The following is a 13,784-nucleotide window of genomic DNA, read 5'->3' as shown; positions in this document are numbered from 1 at the left end:
ACAGCTTACAGACAGTAGGCAATTAAGGTCACAGTTATGAAAACTTAGGACACTAAAGAGGCCTTTCTACTGACTCTGAAAAACACAAAAATAAATACCCAGGGTCCCTGCTCATCTGCGTGAACAAGCCTTAGGCATGCTGCAAGGAGGCATGCTGCAAGGAGGCATGAGGACTGCAGATGTGGCCAGGGCAATAAATTGCAATGTCAGTACTGTGAGACGCCTAAGACAGCGCTACAGGGAGACAGGACGGACAGCTGATCATCCTCGCAGTGGCAGACCACGTGTAACAACACCTGCACAGGATCGGTACATCAGAACATCACACCTACGGGACAAGTACAGGATGGCAACAATAACTGTCCGAGGCTGGACTGAGGGCTTGTAGGCTGTTGTAAGGCAGGTCCTCACCAGACATCACCAGCAACAACGTTGCCTACGGGCACAAACCCACTGTTGCTGGACCAGACAGGACTGGCAAAAAGTGCTTTCCACTGATGAGTAGTGGTTTTGTCTCACCACAGGGTGATGGTCGGATTCAAGTTTATCGTCAAAGGAATGAGCGTTACACCGAGGCCTGTACTCTGGAGCGGGATCGATTTGGAGGTGGAGGGTCCGTCAAAGTCTGGGGCGGTGTGTCACATAATCATCGGGCTGAGCTTGTTGTCATTGCAGGCAATCTCAATGCTGTGTGTTACAGGGAAGACATCCTCCTCCCTCATGTGGTACCCTTCCTGCAGGCTCATCCTGACAATGCCACCAGCTATTCTGCTCGTTCTGTGCGTTATTCCCTGCAAGACAGGAATGTCAGTGTTCTGCCATGGCCAGCGAAGAGCCCAGATCTCAATCCCATTGAGCACGTCTGGGACCTGTTGGATCGGAGGGTGAAGGCTAGGACCATTCCCCCCAGAAATGTCCAGGAACTTGCAGGTGCCTTGGTGGAATAGTGGCGTAACATCTCACAGCAACAATTGGCAAATCTGGTGCAGTACATGAGAAGGAGATGCACTGCAGTACTTAATGCAGCTGGTGGCCACACCAGATACTTATTGACTGTTAATTTAGATTTTGACCACAGGGACACATTATTTCATGTCTGTTAGTCACATGTATGTGGAACTTGTTCAGTTTATGTCTCAGTTGTTGAATCTTATGTTCACACAAATATTTACACAAATAAACGCAGTTGTCAGTGAGGACGTTTCTTTTTTAGGTGAGTTTAGATTTGAAGTGTAATTGATGTGTATAGGGCTCACGGGTGGTGCAGCAGTCTAAGGCACTGCATCTCAGCAATAGAGAAGCCACGACAGACCCTGGTTCGATTCCAGGCTGTATCACAACCGGCTGTGATTGGGCTCGCATTTCCATTGGGCCATTTCATTCCACATTTTCAGCTGGAAGCAGGTGTTCTTATAAACACAGCCGGGTGGAGCTTTGCTAAACTGCAGTAAGTATCTTTTGATTTTGTAAAATTCTCTCACTTATATGAAAGTTTCAAAATCATAACACAAGCGTATATTTGCATTTGGACAGAGCATTTGGGCAGCACTGGAGCATCTGGGCATAGAAAGTATTCATACCCCTTGACTTTCCACATTTTGTGTTACAGCCGGAATTCAAAATGGATTAACCTCTCTAGGCTAAGGGGCGGTATTTTCACGTCCGGATGAAAAGCGTGCCCAAAGTAAACTGCCTGCTACTCAGGCCCAGAAGCTAGGATATGCATATTATTAGTAGATTTGGATAAAAAAACTCGGAAGTTTCTAAAACTTTGAATTATGTCTAAGTATAACAGAACTTATTTGGCAGGCGAAACCCCGAGGACAAACCATCCAGGATTTTTTTGTTTTTTGAGGTGACAGTGTTTTCAATGTGGATCTAGATTTCTAAAGCACTTGCTTCCAGTTCCTATCGCTTTCACTGGATGTCAACAGTCTAGAAATTGGTTGATGTTTTTCCTTTGTGTAATGAAGAAGTAGGGCTGTTCAGAACGAGGGTCAAGTCTAGTGTACTGTTGTGGTTGGGGCGCGCGACCTTAAAGCTCGCTCCACTTTGTTTGTATCCTCTATTGAACGCAGTTTATCCCGTCTTAAATTTGATTGATTATTTACGTTAAAAAATACCCAAAGTTTTATTAGGAAAGTTTGAAATGTTTGGACAAAGATTACAGGTAACTTATTAGACATTTTGTAGTCATGTTGCGCGAGTTGGAACCGTTTTTTTTCTGGATCAAACGTGCCAAATAAATAGACATTTTGGAGATATAACGAACAATCGAACAAAAGGACCATTTGTGATGTTTATGGGACATATTGGAGTGCCAACAGAAGAAGCTCTTCAAAGGTAAGGCATTAATTATATCGTTATTTCTGGGTTTTGTGTCGCGCCTTGCAGGATGAAATATGATCGTCTGTGTTTGTTTTATGGGCTGCTGTCCTCAGAGAATCGCATGGTTTACTTTCGCCGTAAAGCCTTTTTGAAATCTGACACCGTGGCTGGATTAACAAGAAGTTAAGCTTTAGTTTGACATATTGCATGTGTATTTTCAAGAATGTTAAATATTTACAATTCTGTAGTTTGAATTTGGCGCCCTGCACTTTCACTGGATGTTGGTCAGGTGGGACGGTAGCGTCCCATCAAGCCTAGAGAGGTTAAATAGATTATTTTTCTTACCCATCTACCCACAATAACTCATAATGACAAAGTGACAACATGCTTTTAGAAATGTTTGCACACTTACTGAAAATGAAATACAGAAATCTAATTTACATAAATATTCACACCCGAGTCAATACATACAACGCATTTGGAAAGTATTCAAAACAAATTTTATTGATTTGGTTTCAGACCCCTTGACTTTTTCCACATTGTAACGTTAGTGTTATTCTAAAATGTTTTTTATTTTTTATTTTAAATGATCCTCAATCTACACACAAGACCCCATAATAACAAAGCAAAAACAGTTTTGTAGATTTTTTTGCAAATGCATTAAAGATAAAAAACAGAAATATCTTATTTACATAAGTATTCAGAACCTTTGCTATGAGACTCAAAATTGAGCTCAGGTGGATCCTGTTTCCATTGATCATCCTTGAGATGTTTCTACAACTTGATTGGAGTCCACCTGTGGTATAGTAAATTGATTGGACATGATTTGGAAAGGCACACATCTGTCTATATACATTAAGGTCCCACTGTTGACAGTGCATTTCAGAGCAAAAACCAAGCCATGAGGTCGAAGGAATTGTTCTTAGAATTCCGTAGACAGGATTGATAGGCACAGATCTGGGGAAAGGTACCAAAATATTTCTGCAGCATTGAAGGTCCCGAAGAACACAGTGGCCTCCATCATTCTTAAATGGAAGTTTGGATCCACCAAATGCTGGCCACCTGGCCAAACTGAGCAATCGGGGGAGAAGGGCCTTGGTCAGGGAGGTGACGATAACCTAATGGTCACTGAAAGAGCTCCAGAGTTCCTCTATGCAGATGGGAAAACCTTCCAGAAGGACAACCATCTCTGCAGCACTCCACCATTCAGGCCTTTATGGTAGAGTGACCAGACGGAAGCCACTCCTCATTAAAAGGCACATGACAGCCCACTTCGAGTTTGCCAAAAGGCACCAAAAGGCCTCTCAGACCATGAGAAAAAAGATAATCTGGTCTGATGAAACCAAGATTGAACTCCTTGGCCTTAATGCCAAACATCACATCTGGAGGAAACCTGGCACCATCCCTACGGTGAAGCATGGTGGTGGCAGCATCTTGTTGTGGGGATGTTTTTCAGCAGCAGGGACTGGGAGATTAGTCAGGATCAAGGGACAGATGAATGGAGCAAAGTACAGAGAGATCCTTGATGAAAACCTGATTCAGAGCGCTCAGGACCTCAGACTGGGGCAAAGGTTCCCCTTCCAACAGGACAACGACCCTAAGCACACAGCCAAGACAACACAGGAGTGGCTCTGAATGTCCTTGAGTGACCCAGCCAGAGCCAGGACTTGAACTCGATCGAACATTTCTGGAGAGACCTGAAAATAGCTGTGCAGCAACGCTACCCATCCAACCTGACCGAACTTGAGAGGATCAGCAGAGATGAATGAAAGAAACTCCCCAAATACAGGTGTGCCATGCTTGAAGCGTCATACCTATGAAGACGCAAGGCTGTAATCGCTGCCAAAGGTGTTTCAACAATGTACTGAGTAAAGGGTCTGAATACATATTTAAATGTAATATTAGACTGTAACTAGGCCACTCAGGAATGTTTAACGTCATCTTGGTAAGAAACTCCAGTGTATATTTGGCTTTGTGCAGGCCCTAAATATATTGCTTTTCATCAAAGAGTCATCATTGAGGGGGGGGGATGGTGTTATTTTAGTTTTCCAAACAATCGATTTAAATATCAGATTGCATGGTTGGCTATAAGTTACTTGCCCAGACTGCAAATGAAACCACCCATGATTGAAAATTTACTAAATGTACCTGTATAAATTGCTTTAACAATGTAAACCCTGATACACTTTTATCTTTGTTTGACAAGTTCTTCTGAAAGGTCATTAAAATGACCTTTCAAATGATATATAATATAACCAAATCTGAAAGCACCAGATACAACTATTATTTAAAAAATAACCCATATTCTGCCATTGACATTAGAATGTTTGAAGCTTTGCCATAGAATTCCATGTAGTGGGGTAGCTATGTTTTTGGATTGTAACTTTGGTGATAGAGGCGCCGCATTTCACAGACACACAGCTAGAACAGGGTTTAAAAAATATTTGTAGATACAGGGCCATCACAGGATTCACGTATCAACCCCATAGAAACCTTTCCCCAATATGGCCGCCAAACAACTGTTATTGGATCAATTGCGCATGACCATACCTGTATGAAATATAATTGTAGCATGCCCAATAATATCTTACAATTTTCATAGTGATGTAGAATACACAACCAAATGAGCCAGGTGTGCCATATTGTAAAGATGGTAAATTATTCACAGAATTGTGGAAAGAATGTTCCCAAAAAGCTGTCCGAATCACTCATTTTAGAATGTTTAAATCCTTAATTGCAATACTTCATCTTCTGTTAAGGGAATTTTTATCAATGATGACCCAGTCGGCAGCAGGTCAGTAGCCTTTATTCTCGAATTTGGGAGGGATTATTTAGGATATTTATTGATCAAAATGTTATAAAGGAGTTGGATTTAATCAATAATAGGTGCTTGAATATTCTGAACAAATAAAATGGGTTTCTACCTTGGGTTTTAACCAAAATCGATAGGAAGGAAACAGGTCTGAAATTGACCTGTGGTAAGGTGCACTACCATAAATAAACTAGAGCTTAATAAATCCTGGTTTTGCAAGCCAGAAGGTTATTAAGGAAGGGATATAGTACGCATTGGAGAATTAGGACGCTTGTTCCGTACAAATAGGATAACCATTAATTCAAAAGACATACCTAAATAAAGTTTGAACCTGAGTAGTCTATCTGTATATGGGAGGTATTCTGACTATCAAGAAGTAGCAGATAATATATATATATAACAGGTGAGGATAAATTAGGCGTGGTGAGAAGGCAGGGTAATTCTAGGCGAACAGAATAATTGAACCTGTACGATGCTGAAAAAAATTAATATCCAAAAAAGGAGATGTTAACTTAGTCTAGAGTAGTGAGATATGAGACATTAACGTTGAAAGTCCCAAAAAGAATATCCTATGGGTGAAATGTGATGTCCGATCAAAAGTCTTCTATGGACGCGGTTCACAGGAAGGAAAATACATACTGATTATTTTTAAAGAGACACACACATAGTCAGACAGAAAAGCACTAAAAGTAATTAAGTAACGGTAAATTGTTAATTCTTCGAAAGACACGCACATAGAATTTAAAATTTAAATATAGTAAGGCATAGTGATTAAATACCATAGCTACTAGAAACAGTAAGGATTAAGGATGAGTGGAAATGCCTCAAAAGAAGCCCCGGAACTAACGGGAGACGAGCGTTATATGGAACAGAGGGACAAGAGAAACATTGATTTCGGTCTAAGATGGAGAAAGAAATACGATTTTGATGGCCGCCTAAATGTAGAAAAGCTGGAATCCCTCATAAAACAGATACATAAGGAATGTGGAAATAATGTGAAAAATCCGAATATACAGGGGTTATACACAGCCGGAGTTTGGCTTTCGGAAGCAAAAAAGAGAATTGGACGCGCAGGAAAAATGGTTAAATCTGACAAGACTCGAGAGGCGCTGCCCTCCGCTCCCGCAGATGAAAAAGTTAACCAATTAGGTGGAGGTGAGGGTAAGAAACTATATCTTCCTCGATTATACCAACAATACAGAGATAATCCAGTCGACGAAATAGTGGTTATAAGAATACGGCTGCAGGAGCTACCTGTGAAATTACCACCCATGTATGTGGATCCCGCTGAAGCCGAGGGAGGTATAATGGAGTTAGGAGGGAATAAAGTCGAGAAAAGTGGATAATGTGAGTCAAAAGAAAAATAGAAGATGTTTTAATTGTAACAAAATTGTACATTTCGCCCGGGAGTGTAACACTCCCTGCAAACGTCGTCAACAAGGTTGTAATTTAACTGTGGGAAAAGTCAGAGGCGAAAATCGGGTAAAAAAAAAAGGAAGAGTCAGATATAAAGGGAGCGAGATTAATGAGAATCCTAACTGAGGGAAAACTTTGGGCGTTTAAATTGGGGCTATCTGCCGGAGTAACAAATACAGATAACTGTAAAATGGGTCTATTTGCGGAGAATTTCAGTCATTTCAGTCTTACCAACGGCAACCCACAGTTCGGTTCCCAGCCGAGGCGGTTAACTAAAACTGATATTAGAGTGTAATTCACCTATTTGCATGTTTTGCCGGAAAAATACGGTCGCCAGTGTTTGTCTAAATATAACTGAACGTTTATTATGTGTTTTAGATTGAATAAAAAAAGAAAAAAAAGCCATTAAAAATAATGTCGAGACAATTGAGGTAATACGCTATTTTGCCCAAAATGATCTGGTTGAATAATGTATTAAGAGGGGAGTCGTATTTAAATAAATGTATCATAGAAGAGAAAGGCACCTAAAGTTAAATGTAGGGAATAACGGAGAGATACGATACAATTTCGTGCTATCCGGACGTTATAGCTATTTATGAATCGACTGACATATGATAGATACATTTAGCACAAAACATGGTACGTTCAGATGTTAGGTAAGTTGAGAAGTTGGGTTGGTTTTACTTTGATGATTATCATTTAAAACTGAACGCAATCTGAATAGGGAATATATATTTTACAGAGGCAGGCAGATTTGTGGTGTCGTTTCACATTGAACAACATCGTTCCTCAAATTTAAACAGAGAAAAGGGGTTGTGGCATTTAGAGGGGAAATTCTGTGTGTAGATTTATATTATGAGGTTTGAACTATACTAATATGGTAGAATTACATAATCAACATCTGAACATACTTACGTTAAACATTAATTGAGCCACAGAGATAGATAAGATATACACTAGGTACGGGGCGACGGGTGTGGTCGATGTAAGACGGGAGTGGTGTTCTAACCAAGTGCTGAGAAATAAGGCAGATTTATTTTAATTAATTTACACAAGTACTTCCCGGTTATTGATTTTGGTTTGATTGTTCAGATAACACCATTGAAATTAAACAGGAGGTTAAGGTATACTAACATTAGAATCTGTTTTCATTATGGGGAACAATGAAAGGCCCGCAGAGACAGTATACGTTTATCACAGTTGTGTGTGGGTCTAATGGCTGGGTATTTAAGAAGTATTTTGGGGAGACAATTTGGAGGAACATGAATAAAACATGAAACATCGAGACAAATTATTTGAGTTTGAGGGGATTATCATAATTATCAGGTTTTGTTTTTGTAGTAAACGTTTGGGTTAAGGGGATTTCCATGTTCCCAGAGACAAGATATCTTAAAGGGGTACACTCATATATGGATTATTTAGGAGTTTTAATTTTATGGGTTTTAATTACACAGGTGATTATTTTTATTTTAAGGATAAAGGGTTCTTTAATATGTCTAAAATGGTATGGAAACATGACTAAAAAAAAGAAGGGGGGTGGTATGACCTTTTGACCTTATCGTGGCTATCTTTTGGGGTCTGATCAGCCCCGGGGGAGAGCCATTTGTATAATGAATTGTGGTCAGTTGGGTTACTAATTTTAAGGTAAATTAGTTATAATGGAGTGTTAGTTTGGGGTTTAGAATTGTTGTTTGAATCACTGAAGCTGATTTACAATATTAGCTGGGAAGTTTTTGAATTGGCTATTATGGATTTGATATTACAACAGAAAATAGTTATATTTATCATTGAGAATAAATAGGGGTGATAAATTACTGTAGATAAGGTATTCCATGTTATTGTCAGATAGAATACTGAGGATTCCTGAAGTAAAGAGCTTGTAAAGTGTCGGAAGGATTTCGATATGGTTAGCATTTGTTCAGGCTCTGGTTAACCATTAGGCCTTTTAAATATTATTAAATTTGACAGGAATATAGGACATCTGTGGTGATTTAGGATTATTGTAAGGATTAAGATAGATTGATTAAGGAAATGTAAGGACTTTAGAGATGGCCACTTATAGACATGTTTTTTCTAAAATCAATGATTTTAGATAGTCAAACAGTGAGACGCTTAGTGGCATTTTGAGAAATAGCAGAGAAAGGAATTACTGTTGAAATCGGTAAATATATATATTTAGGAACATATATAAATAGCACAGATACTTCTTAAACTAGATAAGCCACTGGACAGAGAATTGATACATGATTGGGATGAATGGATGCCCAAGAGTCATTATTGGGATGGATGCCCTAAGTCATTATTTAGGGTATATAAGGTTGATACCTGGGCAGAGCCAGGTATCAAAAGGGGGGTGGGTAAGTTAGTGGCCTATTGGATAAGAAACTTATAATAAAAAATAAATAAAAAAAATGTTTAGCTATCAGATAAAGCATATGAGAAACTTTTTGTTAACCAAGCCATGAACAGATGAACTACAGGTGAAGTCACTCAATCCAGTCCCAGAGGCTTGTTGGGGGGACCATACCAAGAACTCCTGGTGACAGCTAGCTGAAAGAGCTACCCGGATTCATATCGCACGGCGGGAGGGTAAGACACATTAACACTGTCGAACAATAAACAGTGTTCGAGAGGAGAACTGGAATTAACAGAATTCCGGTGGCCATCTCTCGAATGAAAAAACCCTCCCTATCTTTTCATCCCTGTTGTTGTTCATAGAAGTGAAGATGTGTCTGGCTCTTGCTAAGTGATGTGTTCTCGGGGAGAGGGTGAGGCTTCACATGGAAGCTGTTCGTCTGAGCTGTTTTATCGTGGGTGACATATTCCTGATACAGCACGTCCTACTTAAGTATGCGGAGAGTGGTAATTTGACCCATGGTTTAGACGATGAGGATTTTGTTCCAAAATAAGCATAAGAGATCCCTAGATCTGGGTAGACAGGAAGTTAGAGTAGAGGTTGGAAAGGATCTCTCAATGGAGTTTTATGTAGATCAAAATGGAGTCTCTAACTACATGGCAGTCTAGGACTCTGAGCCATTATGGCATATATCGGTGCAGGTTCCCATATTGATCGTGGACACAGGTCATAGCTCATTTGGAGAGAGAGGGCTATATGAATCCAATCACCCAGTATGGAAGAAGGTAGAGTATAGTGAAGGTGAGAGTTTTTGATTGTAATCAGGAGAGAGGGATGTATTGCATAAAGATACGCCTAACCCTTTAAATTGAAAATGAAGGAGGATCTAGGGTTGCAGTATGGATATGACCAGGTCTTGGTCGACACCCTAGTACGGTTCTGGGTAGAGGAGTTTAGGCCGGTATGGTAAAGCTGTTCACGAAAGCAGGAATGCCAGATAATGACAGGTGTATTGATTTGCACTATTTAAATCCCCAGGTTCCTCCCTTTACAGTGACCGGAGGAGATTATTACCGTTTGGCCCGGTACAGTACTCTTGGGAAATGATGTCAGGGCGAGGTTTTACCGACAGATTGGACAGGATTATGCTCCATTGTAATGCCTTTCACACTCATTCAACACCAAGACATGAAGTATAGCCAAATGGGAGAAAAGAGCTATTCCATCCGGATCTCTATTGGCTAAGTATATATACATTGATAACATTGGGGTTCCAGGGGGGGTGCCAGATGAGTCAAAGCAAGAAATCAGATCCTAGCAGGATTAGAGTTAAGCATTTCCGGGGGGTCTACTCTCAATAAGAACGTGGACTGGATTAATTATATTTATGATAATCAACAGCGCTTTAACAAGTATACCAGAGATGCTATTAAAGGTTTTGCAGAACAGACTGAAGCAACCAGCTGGATGGCTTGGCAGAAAAGAATTGCATTAGATATGTTAATGGCTGAAAAGGGAGAAGTATGCGTGATTATCAGGACCATGTTTGTGCTTACATCCCAAATAACACAGCTCCGGACGGATCAGTGACCAAAGCCTTAGCTGGTTTGACCACCCTGGCTCACGAGTTGGCAGAAAACTCTGGGGTGGATACTTCTCTGAATAATTGGTTTGATAGTATGTTTGGAAAAATGTTATGATCACTGTGTTATGGGATACATTCACCTGTGTGACTGTTTTAGTTTTAGGGGGCTGTTGTCTAATTCCCTGTGTATGAGGCCTTATTTCCAGGACTCTGGAGAAATCTATGACAATAGATGGTGCAGTATGGGCCGATTCCAGGTTCTGACTCGTGGAGGACTGAATGCATGTCTACAGAACAAGTGGACGAATCTGGATCTTTTATTTGTGGGGAATTTATATTTGATGAGACCATTTTTGATGTTTAGGGAGGCTAGGTTGTATCCCATCTCAATATTAGACTGTTTTTTAATGAAGATTGTAACGAAAATCCTGATAAGAAGAGTTATGATTCTGATGTAGGCCTGAGAAACAGTTATGGCGAATACAAGTGTTGGGTTATGTTTAGGTGATGTTTTGATGACAAGAAATATCTCTAATAAAAATAGAAATGGGCTTTTCAATATTACAATATAACTACAATGTGTGTTTGAATGTATAATATTTAATCAAAGGGTGGATATGTTAAGGGAATTTTTATCAATGATGACTAATTATGTATACATTTCAATCAGGACTGACTAGTCCAAATGCTATTATGTACTGTACATATATGAATTTTCTCTCTTGCTCCCATTCCCAATTGTATATAATATAGTCAGGAGTTTAGAACAGTGCCTTGGTACAAATGAATTAACTATCTCCAGATGGCAGGGACGGATTATCTCCAGACTGTCTAGAATGCTATCTACTCTGACGGACCTTGGCTTCAGGCGAGGAGGGAAGGCTCGAGAACTATAGGGCCTCTCTACTAGTGTCATGAAGAGATAGAACATTTAGAAAACGCTGACGTCATTTTCAGTTTATAACCTGTGGAAAAATGTGTATGTACCCAGTACTCTCTTGAATTAAACGCTGTTACCTGACTTTTAAGACCGGGGCTCTGTCCATTCTTATAAATTAAGGGTCTTACAAACCCTTCGAATGCATTGACAGAGTATTAAATTCTGATTGGGAAATAATACAGAGGAATTTAGAATTCCTTCAACATCTTCAAACATGTAAAATAGATTTATACATGTAAATAGTCATGTGGGCTGATTCAAATTATAAACAATGTTATCCTTTAACTGTTTTCATTATGAGGACTTTAAACCTTTCCTGTACATTCCATTCCATTGTAGTAAAATCCAATGTTGGGCCTGTTGTGGACAATTATATACATTTTAGTACTCTAGTAACAGACCAATCTGCTATACCCCCATAATAAAAATACATCTGAATTAAAACTAACTTTGTGTAATGGTTTGCTGCTCTCAACATCAAGATATTTGGTTAAAACGTATTGGCATTCTTATGGAATTTTACAAGTTCCTGGTCCTCTGTTTTATGAAAACGGTTCATTGGACAATATTGCATATTTTAAATCAGCTCACATCCATGACTATTCACTTTTACGTATGCATTTTAGACATTTGAAGATTAAATATTTAAATTATTGATAATGACATCTTCAGAAATCAGCAATTCAGACAGCTTTTGGGGCACATTACCACAATTGTGTGAATCATTTATAATCTTTATATCTCGTACTCCTGGATCATCATCATTTTAAGGCAAAATGGATTTTGTCCAACATTCTGCACATTCTCAATCATGATACATTTGATCTCAATACTGTTCTGTTCCGAAAACTATATTATTTTTTTGAACAGAGTGGACAAAGTTGTTGACTTTACCCTTTGTTAATTTAAAAAAAAAAATGCATTGTTTAGGAGTGCAAATGCAAATTGAGTTATTGCGCACTTCACAGGGTAGGTGTTCCCTAACGGAAATATACAAATGTATAACACGCCAATAGGCTCTCGCTAGCTTGTGCTTAGCTCTGCCCACCTCTTTGCTTGTTCTGCCTACTATGACTCATTTGTTCCCATTGGAAGCGACAGGCTGTGGTCTTAGTTTTATGCAACGGGTGGGTCTAATCCTGAATGCTGATTGGTTAAAACTGCATTCCAGACGGTGTCAATTCCACAAGTTGCCACCGCTAAATCTATTATGTTAAAAGGCCCATTTACTCTGTTCCATTTGACTGCGCAATCCACTGTCTCATCAGCCCAGCCAGGCATTTTATAAACATGATCTCCACTATAAAAAGTATCTAGACATTATCTCACATATATTTTAGACTAACATTTTGTTTTCAACAGGGAGATTTGAATAAACCTCACTGTCCATCTCCGACATTTGCAACATTGTTTCAATATTCAAATTCGATCTCCTGCTGTGACATAGTAATGAACTTGTCAGGATGAGACACAGACAGGCAGGCAGTCGAAATCATGAATCAGCTGGCATCATTTTTATGGATATATATATTTTTTTTAAATTAAAAGTAGCTCATTTGCAGTCTTTCCAGGTTCCGATTGAAGTGATTGTGTTACTGTTGCTGTGTCGTTGGCTAGCTCCTCTGAATAACAGTAACCTGACGAGTGAGCACATTTTCTATGACAAGGCAAGTGCGGCTACTTTGCCGTTATTCTGGCTGCACTTTTTGACTTGACTATGTTAGCCGTATTTGGCTAGCTAGCAAGCAAGGGATAAGAAAGTTGCCAGCCTGGATGACAATGGAACATTTAGAATGAACGACTGGGTCGCAACATTACAAACAAAACAAAAAGACTGAACAACTGGGTCGTGTCTCTAGCAACCCTAGATTTGTGTGGGGACTATATCTTGCAGAAGGATTAAATAGTATGAGTAAATTAGTCAAAATAAAGTTTAATGAAAATATGTCAATCATTATTTTAATATGTTGGTAACTCATGGTATAAAAGTGATAATGCCTTCGAAGACAGCGTTTGGAGGATATATTGGCACGGTTTGTAGGCCAACGACGAACAAAACCCGTGGGCACAAGACACTGCAATGCCTAGTTCGAATCCAGGCTGCATCACATCTGCAGGTAGCCAGCCTAGCGTTTGGCCAGTAACCGAAAGGTTGCTAGATGACTATGGTAGATGACTATGGTAAAAATCTGTTCTGCCTCTGAACCTGAAAAAGGCAGTTAACCCACTGTTCCTTGGCAGTCATTGTAAATAAGAATTTGTTCTTAACTGACTTGCCTAGTTAAATTAAAAAAATATATCCACTTAATATCCACTTATATACAATTTTCGGCTATGGAGGCACGAG

General features: G+C 39.5%; 1 protein-coding gene across 2 annotated transcripts in view; it reads right to left on the bottom strand.

The window, feature by feature from the left end:
* Nucleotides 1–13,784, bottom strand: part of LOC110502758 (ras-related protein Rab-37) — a 51,940-nt gene that overhangs the window by 37,794 nt on the left and 362 nt on the right. The window lies entirely within an intron of this gene.

This window comes from Oncorhynchus mykiss, chromosome 23, assembly GCF_057628025.1.
Source record: "Oncorhynchus mykiss isolate SJ-2025 chromosome 23, ASM5762802v1, whole genome shotgun sequence".
In the NCBI taxonomy this organism is placed as follows: Eukaryota; Metazoa; Chordata; class Actinopteri; order Salmoniformes; family Salmonidae; genus Oncorhynchus; species Oncorhynchus mykiss.
The sequence above is the reverse complement of the archived record's forward strand: the minus strand, read 5'-3'. Positions and strand labels throughout refer to the sequence as shown.